General features: G+C 35.1%; 1 protein-coding gene across 4 annotated transcripts in view; it reads right to left on the bottom strand.

The window, feature by feature from the left end:
* Window positions 1-13,920, bottom strand: part of GPR174 (G protein-coupled receptor 174) — a 39,326-nt gene that overhangs the window by 5,184 nt on the left and 20,222 nt on the right. For all 4 annotated transcript variants that reach the window (XR_003047537.1, XM_025049772.1, XM_006916151.1 and 1 more), the window contains one exon: window positions 12,416-12,458. The gene's annotated coding sequence lies outside the window, so the exon portion shown is untranslated. The remainder of the gene's footprint in view (window positions 1-12,415; window positions 12,459-13,920) is intronic.

The raw sequence follows: 13,920 nt of genomic DNA, 5'->3' as shown, positions 1-13,920 counted from the left end.
CCACCACTCCCCATCTTCCTTTAGTAATTATTTTATCTATTATCAATCATAACTAACATACTCTATGCTGTTTTTTACTTATTTATTTTGTGTGTGTATATACATATATATATTATGTGTGTGTATGTGCATATATGTGCGTGTGTGTATGTATGTGTGTGTGTGTATGTGTGTGTGTGTGTGTGTGTGTGTATATATATATATATATATATAATTTTTCTAGTAGAATGTAGAATTCATGAAAACAGGGATTCTTGGGTGTTTTGTTTGCTAGCTATATACCAGAATAAAGGACTGTTAAAACAAAAAGTAGGTGCTCAGTATTTGGTGAATAAAATAATTTCACTATATAAAAATTATTGAGTATAAAAATCAACTTGTCTCAAAAAATTCATCTCTCAAAACTTCAAACCAAATTCTGCTATAGACCTCCTTATTGTTATTAAGTTAACCACATTTTCCCAGGTTGTCTCAAAGTCTTGGAGACGTTATTTTATTTATTTATTTATTTTTTACTTATTCACTTCCAAACAAGTTTCTATGGAGTTGACAGCATACTGCAAAAGGAATTGTTTTTTCACTTCCTGTTCTGCTATTTTTATTGTTAGTGTATAGAAACGCTATGGATTTTTGTATATTGATTTTGTATCCTAAAATTATATTGTATTTATCGTTTCTAACAGTTTTTGGGTGGAGTCTTTAGGGTTTTCTACACAGAGAATCATGTCATCTGCAAAAAGTGACAATGTGATTTCTACATTCCCAATCTGGATGCCTTTTATTTCCTTTTCTTCATTGATTGCTCTAGCTAGGACTTCCAACACTATATTGAATAAGAGTGGTTGTAGTGGACAACATTGTCTTGTTACTGATCTTAGCGGGAAGGCTTTTAGTTTTTCACCATTAAGTATAATATTTGCTGAGGTTTTGTCATATGTGGCCTTTATTATTTTGAGGTTCTTTCCTTCTACATGTATTATATTCAATGTTTTAATCATAAATGGATACTGTATCTTGTCAAATGCTTTTGCTGCATCTATTGATATGATAGTATGATTTTTATCCCTTATTTTATTTATGTGGTATATCACATTAATCGATCTGCATATGTTGAAATATCCTTGCACCCCTGGAGTAAACCCCACTTGATCATGATGTATATATTTTTTAAGTGTATTATTGTATTTAATTTGCTAAGATTTCGCTTAGGAGTTTTGCATCTGTATTCATCAGAGATATTGGTTCATAGCTTGTGAATGTGTGTGTGTGTGTGTGTGTGTGTGTGTGTGTGTGTGTGTGTCCTTTCCAGATTTTGGTGTCAGGGTAATGTTGGCCTCATAAAATGAGTTAGGAAGTATTGCCTCTTCTTCAACTTTTTGGAAGTTTGAGAAGGACAGCTACTAAATCATCTTTGAATGTTTGGTGGAATTCGCTAGTGAAGCCATCTGGTCTTGGACTTTTAATTTTGGGGAGGTTTTTGATGGTTGTTGTCTTACTGTTGAATTTAGATGTTCCATACCTTCATGATTCAGTCTGGGAAGTTGTGTATTTCTAAGAACATGCTCATTTCTTCTAGGTTACTGAATTTGGTGGCATATAATTTTTCATAATATTCTTGTATCATCCTTTGTATTTCTGTGGTATCTGTCATAACTTTTATTTCTGATTTTGTTTACATGTGTCTTTTCTCTATTTTCCTTAATGAGTATGACCAGGGTTTTGTCAATTTTATTAATCTTTTCAAAGAACCAGCTATTTGTTGCACAAATTTTTTCCATTGTCTTTTTGTTCTCTATTTTATTTAATTCTACTCTAATTTCTATTATTTCCTTCCATCTTCTGACTCAGGGCTTCATTTGTTTTTCTTTTTCTAGTTCTTTAAGATGTAATCTTAGGTTTTATATTTGGGAATTTTCTTTGTTTATTTCTTGAGATATGCCTGTAATGATATTAACTTTCCTTTTATTAATGCTTTTGCTGTGTCTCACAAATTTTGATATGTTGGGGGAGAGAAAAAAGGGCATAGATGATAGAGGCTCTGTTCATCCCTCTTGTGACCAAATTAAAGTTGTGACAGAAATAAGGAGCAAACAGCAAGAAAAATCTCCTTGGATCTAGGTGAACAAGCCCTACAACTAAGGAGAAAATTAAGAAATTACCCTACAACAGGAGGAGGTAGGACAGGGCAAGGATGAGAGGCTGTCCAGTCTCAAGCGGCTGAGTGAGACAGAGGCCATAATAGTAGAAGTCATCAGCTGCAGAAACCTCTAAAGGGGCCATGACCATGAGCAGACTTTTGCAGTGACAAACCTATTCGCTCTGAGCACCAGCGCCTGGTCAGCTGTGTGAGGGGCACCAGGGACTTCCAGGGGGAGACTGAGTTGTCAGAGTGAGGGCCAGAGGCTAGACTCACTCTATACAGAAGTATCCATTGTTCCTCTGTTGAACCCACCCCGCTCCTAGTGTGCAGAATCAGTGCCACCATAGCTGAGATGTCATCATACTGGATAACAGAAGTCGCTCCTCCCAGAGGATTCCCTGAAACTCCACCTCCCCTAACTCACAGCCCCACCCAAGCCACATCCAAATGCATCCTCAGCAAGTCAGGTTCCCCTTGCTGAGCAGCACCTAGACTTACATTGGTGGCAGCTGACCACAGTTTCTGATATGGCGTCTTGAGGCAACTGTAAGCACAGCATCTGTGGATTGCTTGTTGAATCTTAACAGGTGGCCCCAGAGGGGCCCAGGCTGGGACTTAACTTGACCTGAAGCTGAACCCCTCTCAGGACTTTGCCACTGGACACCTACTTCACAAAGCTGCACTAATAAGACTGGGAGACTTAGGAGCTTTGCTTAGTACATAGAAACAGATACAGAAGACAGCCAAAATGGAAGACAGAGAAGCATAAAACATAAGAGAGAACAGAACAGAGATCCAGAAATAATGGAGTTAAGCAATCTAACAGAGGCGGAGTTCAAAACACTGGTTATAAAGATGCTCAATGGATTTATGGGAAGTGTAAATGAATTCAGTGAGAACTTTAACAAAGAATTAAAAAACATAAAAAATGGAAATGGAAATCGTAAAAGGGAACTAGTCAAAAATGAAGTACACATTATCTGAGATGAAGAATGTATTAGAGGGAATCAGCAGTGTGGATAAAGAAGGTTGAACCACCAATATAGAGAATGCAGAAGCCAAGGACACTTGATCAGAAAGGCAAGAATAAAAGAAGCCAAGAATATACTAATAAAGTAGCCTGTGAGATATAATTAAATGTAAAAATATCCATGTCTAGGGATACCTGAAGGAAAACAAGATGTTGAAGAGCTATTTGAAGAAATAATGAAATAATGATGGAAATCCTCCCTAACCTGGTGAAGGAAATAGGCATACAACCACAGGAAGCTAAGAGAGTCCCAAAAAAGAGGAACCACAAGAGGCCCACATCAAGACACATCATAATTAAAATGCCAGAGGTTAAATACAAAGAATCTGAAAGTAGTAAGAGAAAAGCAGTTAGTTACCTACAAAGGTTCACGCATAAGACTGGCAGCTGATTTCCCAAAAGAAACCATGTAGGACAGAAGGGCTTGGCACAAAATACTCAATATGATGAAAACCCAGGATCTACAACCAAGAATACTTTATCCAGCAAAGCTATCATTTAGAGTGAAAGGACAGATAATAAACTTCCCAGACAAAAATAAGCTAAGGGAATTTATCAACACCAAGACTGTATTATAGGAAATGATGAAGGAACTCCTTTACGAAGAAAAAAACATGTATCAAAAACAGGAATAAGAATGGTAATAACTGCATTTCTATCAACAAGTGCCTCAAATGGAAAAGAATTAAGTGCTCCAACCAAGAGACAGAGTGGTCAAATGGATAAGAATACAAGCCCCCTACTACTTATGCTGCCTACAAGGGACTCACTTCAGATTAAAAAACATGCACAGACTAAAAGGAAGGGGATGGAAAAAGATATTGCTTTGATGGACCTAGAGCGTATTGTGCTGAATGAAATGGGTTGGATAGAGAAAGACAAATATTGAATGATTTCATGTACATGTAGAATCTAAAGAACAAAATCAACAACAGCAACAAAAGCAGAAATAAACTTACAGAGAGTATTTTAAGTGCTACTAGATGGGAGGGGAATTGAGGGATGGCAAAAAAAAAAGCAAAGGGATTAAGAGGTACAAAAGAATAGTTGCAGAATAAACATGGAAATGTAGAGTGTAGCATAGGGAATATGGTTAATAATGTAATAAGTATGTAAGGGGGAAGAGGAGTAGTAGATTTAGTGGGGTGATCACTTTGTGAGTTATATGAATCTCTGGTCACTACACTATACAACTGAAACTGGTATATTATTGTATGCCAACTATAATTGAAAAAAACTCATTGAATTGTACAATAAATACAAGCAACTAATTGTCTATTATATTTCAATAAATTTTGATATGTCATTTTTTTCATTCTCATTTGTTTCTATGTATCTCTTGACCTTTCTTGTTTGACCTAGTCATTCTTTAGTAGCATGTTGTTTAATCTCCATGTATTGTGGTTCTTCCCACTTTCAAAGCATTATGGTTGGAGAATATAATTTGTATGATTTTAATCTTCATAAATTTGGTGAAACTAGTTTTGTCTCCCAACATATGACCTATGCTTGGGAATGTTCCATGTGCTCTAGGGAAGAATGTATAATTTGTTGTTTTGGGGAAAAAAGGCTCTGTAAATGTCGATTATGTCCAGTTGGTCTAATGTGTCATTTAAAAATGTTATTTCCATATTGATTTTCTGTTTGGATGGTCTATCTATAGCTGTCAGTGGGTTATTTAGGTCCCCTACTATAATTGTGTTTCTGTCAATTTCTCCATTTAATTTTGTTAGTAATTTTTTTATATAGTTTGGTGTTCCCTGATTGAGAACATATATATCAATAATTGTTTTCTTGATGTATTGTCCCCTTTATCATTATGAAATGGCCTTCTTTGTCTGTGTTACCTTTTCTATCTTGAACTCTATTTCATCAGATATAAGTATAGCTATCTCCACTTTTTTCTGGATGCCATTTGCATGGAGTATTATTTTCTATCCTTTCACTTTGAGTCTATATTTGTCCTTGCAGCTGAGATGTGTCTCTTGAAGGCAGCATATGGTTAAGTTTTGTTTTTTGGTCTAATCTGCTGCTCTGCCTTTTTATTGGTGAGTTCAGTCCATTTGCATTTGGGTGACTATTGATATATGAGGTTTTCCTATAGCCACTATATCTTTTGTTTTCAGTAGCTTGGTGTCTCCATTGTTTCTTTGCCCTTGTGTTTCTGTCTTTACTTTAGTTTGGTGTTACTCTATGATTTTTTTCCTCTGTTCCTCCTTTTTGCTTGTATTATATGTTTGTTCTAGATTTTTCATTGTGTGGTTATCTTTAAGTTTATGTAAAAGAAAGTTTAATATATACAGTAGTCCTTTTCCTTCTGTGTGCATTTTATCTCCATTCCTCTTTGTAAATTCAGACCTTTCCTCCCTCCTCTTTTCTATTTTTATTGTTATAAATTATTCCTATTTATTCTGTGAGTTTATTTCTGAGTTGCAGTAGCTATTGTCTTCTCTTTTTAAAATGTTTTTACCTCCTTTAACCGCCATTATGTAATATTTAAGTGTATAATACCCTATTCTGTATAAGGGTTGCAACTGTCTATTAGTCATTTTACTTATAGTTTTGTTTTTGTTTTTTTTTTAAATATTTTTGTCCTTTTGTTACAGGTTAAATACCCCTTCAGTATTTCCTGTAATACAGGCTTTGTGGTGGAAAATGTCCTCAGCTTCTGTATATCTGGGAAGGTCTTTATTTTTTCTTTATATCTAAAGGAGAACTTTGCTGGATGTATTATTCTTGGCTGGTAATTTTTCTCTTCAATAGTGTAAATATTTGATTCTACTCACTCCTAGCTTGTATAGTTTCTGCTAAAATATCCAATGATGATTTAATGGGTTTTCTTTTGTAAGTTACTATCTTTTTTTTTCCCCCTGTCTGCCTTGGGAATTCTTTCTTTGTCATTAATTTTTTATAGTTTTCATGTAAAATTGGAGAAGACTTTTTTGGATTGAGATAATTAGGTATTCTGTTTGCTTCTTGGATTTGAGGATCCAGCTCTTTCCATAGGTTTGGGAAGTTCTCATTGAGTATTTATTTGAATAGGCTCTCTGTTTTCTTCTCCCTTTCTTCTCTTTCTGGTATACCCATTATTCTTATATTGCTCTATCTGATAGTATCAGATAGTTCTTATAGAGTTTCTTTTAATTTGTTACTCTCAGGTTTCTCTCTTCTTCCATCTATGTCATTTCCAGAATTCTGTCTTTGATATTACTAATTCTTTTCTCCACCCAGTCAACTCTATTTCCTGAGCTCACTATTTCATTCTTTATCTCTTTTATTAAGTTATTTAGCTTCAGAATTTCTATTTGTTTTTTGTTTGTTTGTTTGTTTGTTTAAGTTTCAATCTCCGTGGTAAAGTATTCCTGTTGTTCATTGATTTTGTTTCTGAGTTCATTAAATGGCCTATCCGAGTTTTCTTTCATCTCATTGAATTTTTTCAGAACTGCAGTCTTGACTTCTCTGTCATTTCAATTCCATATTTCTATATCTTTAAGTTCTTTTCTGGAGATTTTTCATTTTCTTTCTGAGCTTCCTTGTCACCTTGACTGTTCATGGTATTTGATGGATTATTTCTCTGCCTAGTCATTTATGGGACTGTACTCTGCTTTTAAAAAAAGAAAAAAATATATTGTTAAGAGTGACATCTCTTTAGTAGGTTGATAAGAAGAGGGTGTTTTGTTTTGTTTTGTTTTGTCTTGTTTTCCAGTAGGTGGCACCCAAACTTCAGGCACTGCCTTGGCCTCTCAGATCTCTGCTGTATGACAAAAACAAACAAACAAACAAACAAACAAAAACACAACCCTTTATTCCCTGGGAAGATGTGTGTCTTTTCTGTGACCTGGTTGCCTTGGTCCCAGAGCTTCACCCCTGTGAGAAAATGTGATTGGTGATGAGGTTCCAAGCCTCTGAAGAATCTGTGAAGTCCCACTACTGCCCCAGTAGCCAGATGCAGTGTTGTACTGCCTGAGGTGCCCAAGTGCTTCCACTCAGATCAGCCTGGATGGGCGGGGTGGGTTGAAAGAGGTTGCTGTATGTTTGTGGTTGTTTTCCTTTTTGTAATGCCGACTGCCAGGCTTCAGCTGTCTGGCTTCTGTATCTCCACCTCTGTCACTGGAACAAGCTGAAATATGCATCTTCTCAGTTCCTGGGATTGTAGACTTCCTTCTCTGTATCTTGACACTCACAGTTGCAATTTCCCCTGGGGCCCACTGCTAGCTTTGGAAGAGTTCAGAAAGGTGAGCTCTGGAAGAGTTGAGAAGATGTGACCAGGCTCTGTGACTCAGCTTTCTGTTAGGGCAATTGTGATTGCTAGAACACAGCTGTCACACCTCTGTATTCTGTCTCTGCCCTGGTCTCTGCCCTTACTACTAGGTTCCACCACTATAGTTTTTGCTGATCACTCAGGAAGGAATGCTCCGTCAGGGCTACAGAACATTTATGCCTCAACCTGATTCCTCCCCTCTTCCTGAGTCCTGCAAGGAGATCCGGGGCATGTCTGCAGCACCAGTCTCTGCCCTTCTTCCTTTCCTCTTCTCTTGCTTACCCACTTCACCCACCTTCAGATGCTCTGATGTGCAGGTCTCTCAAATATGTTTATGTGTTAGGCTAGGAGTTTTCTGTTTGGATTATAGCTGTTTGGTTTGTTGTAATTTCAAGAGGAGCATTCAAGGGGGCATCTCATGCTGTCATGCTTCTGATGTCACTCACCAAATCACATCTGATAGCTATTATAAAATACTGAGTACATAGTTTAGAAATGCATGTAGCCAAATATCTGGCTATTTAGCGTCTGCTGTTTTTACCACTCTGGGTATATGTATCCTAACTTTCTATTTAAAACAGAGGTCACCACTTTATAAAGTTCCATTTTACAGGTTAAATTTCAAATATTTTCACTTTGTAAAAGTGATGAGAAAATCACAAGTTATGTTACAGTGGGAAAACTGCATGTAGTAATTCCTGTTCTCAGTGCTGACATGGCTATGGGGATTTTCCTCAGCTTTTCTGAATGTTCACCTTGTGTCTCAGACATGAGTATTTGGGGAAAAAATGTTATTTGTTTGTTTGTTCATTTTTTAAGAAAAGTTGTAAGCCTTCAAGCTCATATAAAATAAAATAAAGTGCAAGATAATCAGGTCCTTCTGGCCCTTTTCACTCTTTTGCAGTCTTTTTCTTGCACTTTTTCCTTTGAGAGTGTGCCATATCTATTGCCTAATAAAGTTAATAGGCTGAAGAATTGGAAATATAAACCAACATTATGGAGTCTGGTAAAAAGAGCAAGACTGAGTTGAAAAATTAAACCAGTCTCCAGGGCCTCACCCCTGTTGCCCTTGTTTTAAGGTGTGCATAGCTACCTAATGTGGTGTGATTTCAAGGGTTGCCAAAAATCTCTTTAAGAAAAAAGAAAGGAAAAATCCCTTCCCACTTATTGGCTGGAGACCAAACTCCTTTTTTTTTTAAGCATAAGCTTTTGTTCTCTAAAGAGAGTTTAAGCTTAGAATGTCAGACTCCCACCTTTAAAGTAGAGTCCAGAAACTTAGACCTGGCATCTTTTCCTGGGTAATGTCAGTACCCCACAAAAATTCAGAATTTCTGGATCATGTGGAATAGATCTCAGAGCTTTTGCATACTTTGCCTTTCAGCTCAGTTAGTGTATCAGCTTTTTCCAGTCTTGGTGCCTAATAGTAACCCCCCCCCCCACACACACACACATTGTTACTTGTGTTTTACTTATATTGGGGGACCATTTTCTACACACTATATTCTCTAAAATCTATAGCATTTTATTTTAAAAACAAAAAGTTAATATAGAGACCTCTCAGCAGATACCAGGACCTTTGGAAACTGCATAAATAATCCTGATGGAAAATAATTTAAATTTTAATATTTTAAATACTAAAATGTAAGTGACAAAAAAGGAACAGTTTAGCCCTTAGTAATTATCCCCAAAAGTACCCATGGAACTCTCAGTAATTACTCTAAAAATGCCAATAAAACATTTGATGTTCTAAGAGCAAGGTAATTAATCTAAAATATGGGAATCTCATTTTTGGATTTTAAATGACATAATAGAACTAGAATGTCAGATTTTTAGGTCACAGGCATGTGAAGCAGGCATGGAAGAGGGGTACAAGCCACTGAACTTTGCTATTCCAGGTAAGTTAATATAAGCCTCCTCTAATGGCAGTTTTGTCTTTGCTGGGCCTGTCTTATTTTCTGGTTCTTTGCAGTCTGTCTTCTCTAGTACTCCAACTAAATAAGATTCTGGTCGATTACTTCTCAATATTCTATCATGTTTTCTATGCTTGAAAAGTGAATCCTATAATTTAAGCAAAACTTTAAAAGAATTTACTTTGTCCCTAACTTTAAAAAATAAGCCTCCCATGTCCTTGAGTCACTGGTCCATGCCAGGAACTATTACTGTAATCCTATACCTCTCATTCCAACAGCATAATCTTGATTAGTAGAAGCAAACTGAGTCTTCTGAAAACTCTTGGCTCTTAGAGGCATTTTTTTCTGGTTACTGACACTGAAGTGCCATCAAAAAAGATAACTAGATTCTTGACTAATCTTCCACCAGTGATAGAAACTCTATGACAGGTGTATGGCCCCCTGGCTTAGGTGTAAGCAGAGAGAGTGAAATATCATTTTAATACATCTCTTTCCCAGACTTTCCTTCCTTTGTAAGCCACCACATTTGAGAAAAGAGTTAAAACTATAATGTGTTAGAGGTGTAGGTGCCTGTTGCTTCAGATCTGCCTCCAAAAGGAGAATAACAAGGATGAAATGGGGAGAGTCCTAGACTAACGTCAAAGACCCTGGTGCCAATTCTGCTGTAACCATGATCCAAGAACTCAGGTAATGACATATTCACTTGGAAATCTCTCTAGCCCATGTATGGAATAAGGATGTCCCAGATATAAAACATCAAACATCAAATTATATTGTAGGTTCTCATCAGAACTGTTGTAACATTTGTCTGAGATGGCATCAAATATATTGATTGAAAAGAGTGGTGAAAATTGAGTCATAGGACTTTTTCTCTTCTTCCCACACCAATCTTTTAGGCACTAGATTCATGAAGACCCAGAAGTTTTACTTTTCTCTAGGGGAGGGCTGAAGTGTCCTAAAGAATCACAAACCCAATCTCAAGTCAAGCCTGGGATCATGTCAGGCCCTGGAGCTTGGTGATGGGTAATATTAGACTGTAATTTTGCATGTGTGTACTCACTGTATCATGTTTTGATAAGTTTTTTATTTGTTTTGTATTTGAAAAATAAAGTAATTTTTCAGTGAGTGGCATTATTTGCAATATTTATTTCATTTTTCATGACTCCTTATTTTACTGGAGTGAATAGTAATACAATTCAAGATTGGAATATAATGAAGGAGGACTAAAAAGAACAATGTTATGTGATTTTGTTCCTTGGATTTAAAAGTAGGCTATATATCATTTATTCTTTTCTTGTAGTCTGTATTATGGGGTGGAAAGTTTCTAAGAAGCCTAGAAAATATCTTTTTCCCAAATCTTTTGCAGATGCTCTTATAGAAATATTATGAGCTGCTATTTTGGATTGACTCAAATGACAGAGTAGCACCTTCTAGTTAAAATAAATAGGCAAGCAAATAAGGACTCTCCTCTAGCAAATGCAAACTTGTTATACCTTTCCAGCACAGTATAAATAACACCCGGCAGTATTTCACACAGGAAAAAAAAAACATTCACATTTTATCTCTTTTTATAATGTTTGGATATGAGTAATACCCCTACTTCCTTTTTATTTGTTAAATAACATAACTTTCTTATTTTAGATTAACATATTTCTGTAGAAGATGTCTTTATCAGGTACAATGTGAAGCACATTATAAACTTGTGCAGAATTTTTCAAGTGTTCAAATTGTGACCTAAAAATCTGACATTCTAGTTCCTATGTTCTCTTTTTATATTCTTTCACATGCTCTAGGCTTCCATGATGCCAGGCTATCCTTGAATACATCATGTACCTTGATGTCTCTGTCTTTTAATTTAGCCTGAATGTTTTTATATTCCATTCCCCCATTCCTACATTCTTACTTTGATAGAAAAATTCTTGATAGAAAGAAGAATTCTAACTATTTAATATCTTCCTCCAAGGCTTCCTTGATTCATTCAAATTAGAATTACCTCTTTCCTTTGACTTCCCACAGCATATTGCTTGTACCTCTACTGTAATCTGATGTGTTTCATCCTGTCTGATGGCATAGTCATCTATATATCCACTAGATTGTATGCTCTTTGAGAGTAGAGACTTTGTCCTAATCATCTGTGTATCTCTCACAACACTTAGAATAGAACAGTACTAAATAAATGTCCATTAGCAGACAGAAAATCTCTGTTAGGTGGGTAATACAAATGTACCTGCATGTTTGCAGAACCATTTTTTTTTTCAGTTTTTCAGTTCTGTGTATTTTTTGCAGTATGTCATTTAAAGGCTCTTCAGATTATAAAATCTAAATACATATTTAATAATTAATAGCTATAGTTTTAATCATTGATATTGGCCACCACAAAGCATTTGGAGATTACAAAGGCCACTTAAAGAACTTTCTTTTTTCCATTTACTGAGAATTACATCTATTTTTTTTCTTTATAGAATTGTCTTTTTTTTCCCCCAAAAGGAAAATTTTCTCTTCCCTATTAGTAATCTGCCAATAAATAATATAAGTGTTCTGAATGCTATACTTTTGAAGTAATCGATATTTCCTCCATGGTTTCCCCAAAATAATCACAGTGTATTCACTTAAGTGTTTGGGAATCAAATTGAAAAAACTTTAGAAACAACTAAGGAGAAAACACATCCTTCTCAGCAACAATGACTCCCACAAGCTCAATGTTCATTTAACATTTTAAAAATCACCTAAATACAAATTTACCATCTTTATTTGAAAGCTATGATCTAAGGCATAGTAGAAGACTCAAAACACGTTCATTCCTTTTTTTTTTAAAGTCTGAACTCTTGAGAATATATATTTAAGCAATGACATTGTATTATGATCAAAGAAGTACAAATAAAAGGAAGTCAGGTTAAGAAAAGTATCATCTTCTCCCTACACACACACACACACACACACCCACACACCCAATTGGAGTACAGCACACTTCTTTGTGACAATGTGGTGCTATTTTTACTTTTTCTACCACAGCCTACTGCCTTTTTATGGCAGGAAATGACAAATCCCTCCCCCACCATAGCCAGGGTACTCACCAAGTAACCAAAAGTGTGTTGGACAGGCACTGGTCACCAAAATCTGCAGTTGTGAAAAAAATAATATGTTTTGTCTTATTAATTTACCCGTTGATTTGCTCACTTTTATTTCTGACATAGGCCAATTGCTTACCTCTCTATTTATTATCTACTTGGATGGTAAAGCTGAACTTCTGGACACCTGTAGGCCTAGGAAATTAATTTGGCTCAAGGTGAGTTAAGACATAATTTGAGCATAAGCTTGCTATTTATTTATTTCTAATCCCCTTTCCTTCAATGCATTTTGTAAAAAGCTAAAGAAAAAAGGTATTTCTAAACCCAAACTGGTGACAATAAGTAAATATTTTTTCAGTGAATGGCACTATTATTTTTTAAAATTTATTTCTCAATTATAATTGATATACAAAATTATATTGGTTATTAGTTTCAGATGTCCAATATAGTGATTAGACATTTACGTACCTTTGAAATGATCATCCCAACAAGTCTAGTATCTATATGGCACTATACATAGTTACTACAATATTATTGACTATATTCCCTATGTGGTACTCTACATCTTCATTACTATTTTTATAACTGGCAATTTGTACATCTTAATCACTTCATCTTTTCACCCATCCCCCCAAATCTTCTCCCATCTGCTGACCATCAGTTATTCTCTAAATCTGAGTTTGCTCCTATTTTGTTTGTTCATTTATTTTTTTTTTTTAGATTCTACATATAAACGAAATAATATGGTATTTGTTTTTCTCTTTCTGATTCATTTTACTTAGCATAATACCCTCTAGGTCCATCCATGTTGTCACAAATGACAATTCTTTCTTTTCATTCTTTTTTTTTTATCACTAAGTAATATTCTATTATATATGTACCACATTTAGATAAAGAATGACATGATCTTCAATATTTGGTTGGTTTTTGATGGTTCTTTAGTTTACTGGAATAAAAACTAAATGACTAACTACTTCTCAAGATTCATTTAGATTGAGTTCAATTCATTTTCCTCCTACTTTATTTGTAACATTTTAACAACTATTAGAGTAATGGCATTTAGTTCTAAGAGATAGCAAATGACATGAATTCAGATACACCCCCCCCATACACATACAATATTTACCAAATTAAGTATATGTTAGGTGCAAAGAGATTGGAGAAATAACTCTTTGACAGTTAGGAGAGCCAATTGTTTTTTTCAGTCATTGAAAGTGACAGAATAATTGCAAATATGTAAAGTCTGTTTTTCTATTTTAAGATGGCCATCAATTGGTTATGCACTTCCATAATTTTTTCTGTGATTGGCCTCTTGTCTCTCTATTATCTATCTATCTATCTATCTATCTATCTATCTATCTATCTATCTATCATCTATCTATCTATCATGTATCATCTATCCATCTATCTATCATCTATCATCTATTATCTATCTAGCAATCCATTCATCAATCATTAAGACAAGTCTTCATAGATAGGATTAGAAGATGAAGACAAATGGCTAGAAATTA

This window comes from Pteropus alecto, unplaced genomic scaffold (genome assembly GCF_000325575.1).
Source record: "Pteropus alecto unplaced genomic scaffold, ASM32557v1 scaffold126, whole genome shotgun sequence".
Classification (NCBI taxonomy): Eukaryota; Metazoa; Chordata; class Mammalia; order Chiroptera; family Pteropodidae; genus Pteropus; species Pteropus alecto.
This window is presented reverse-complemented; position numbering and strand designations above follow the sequence as displayed.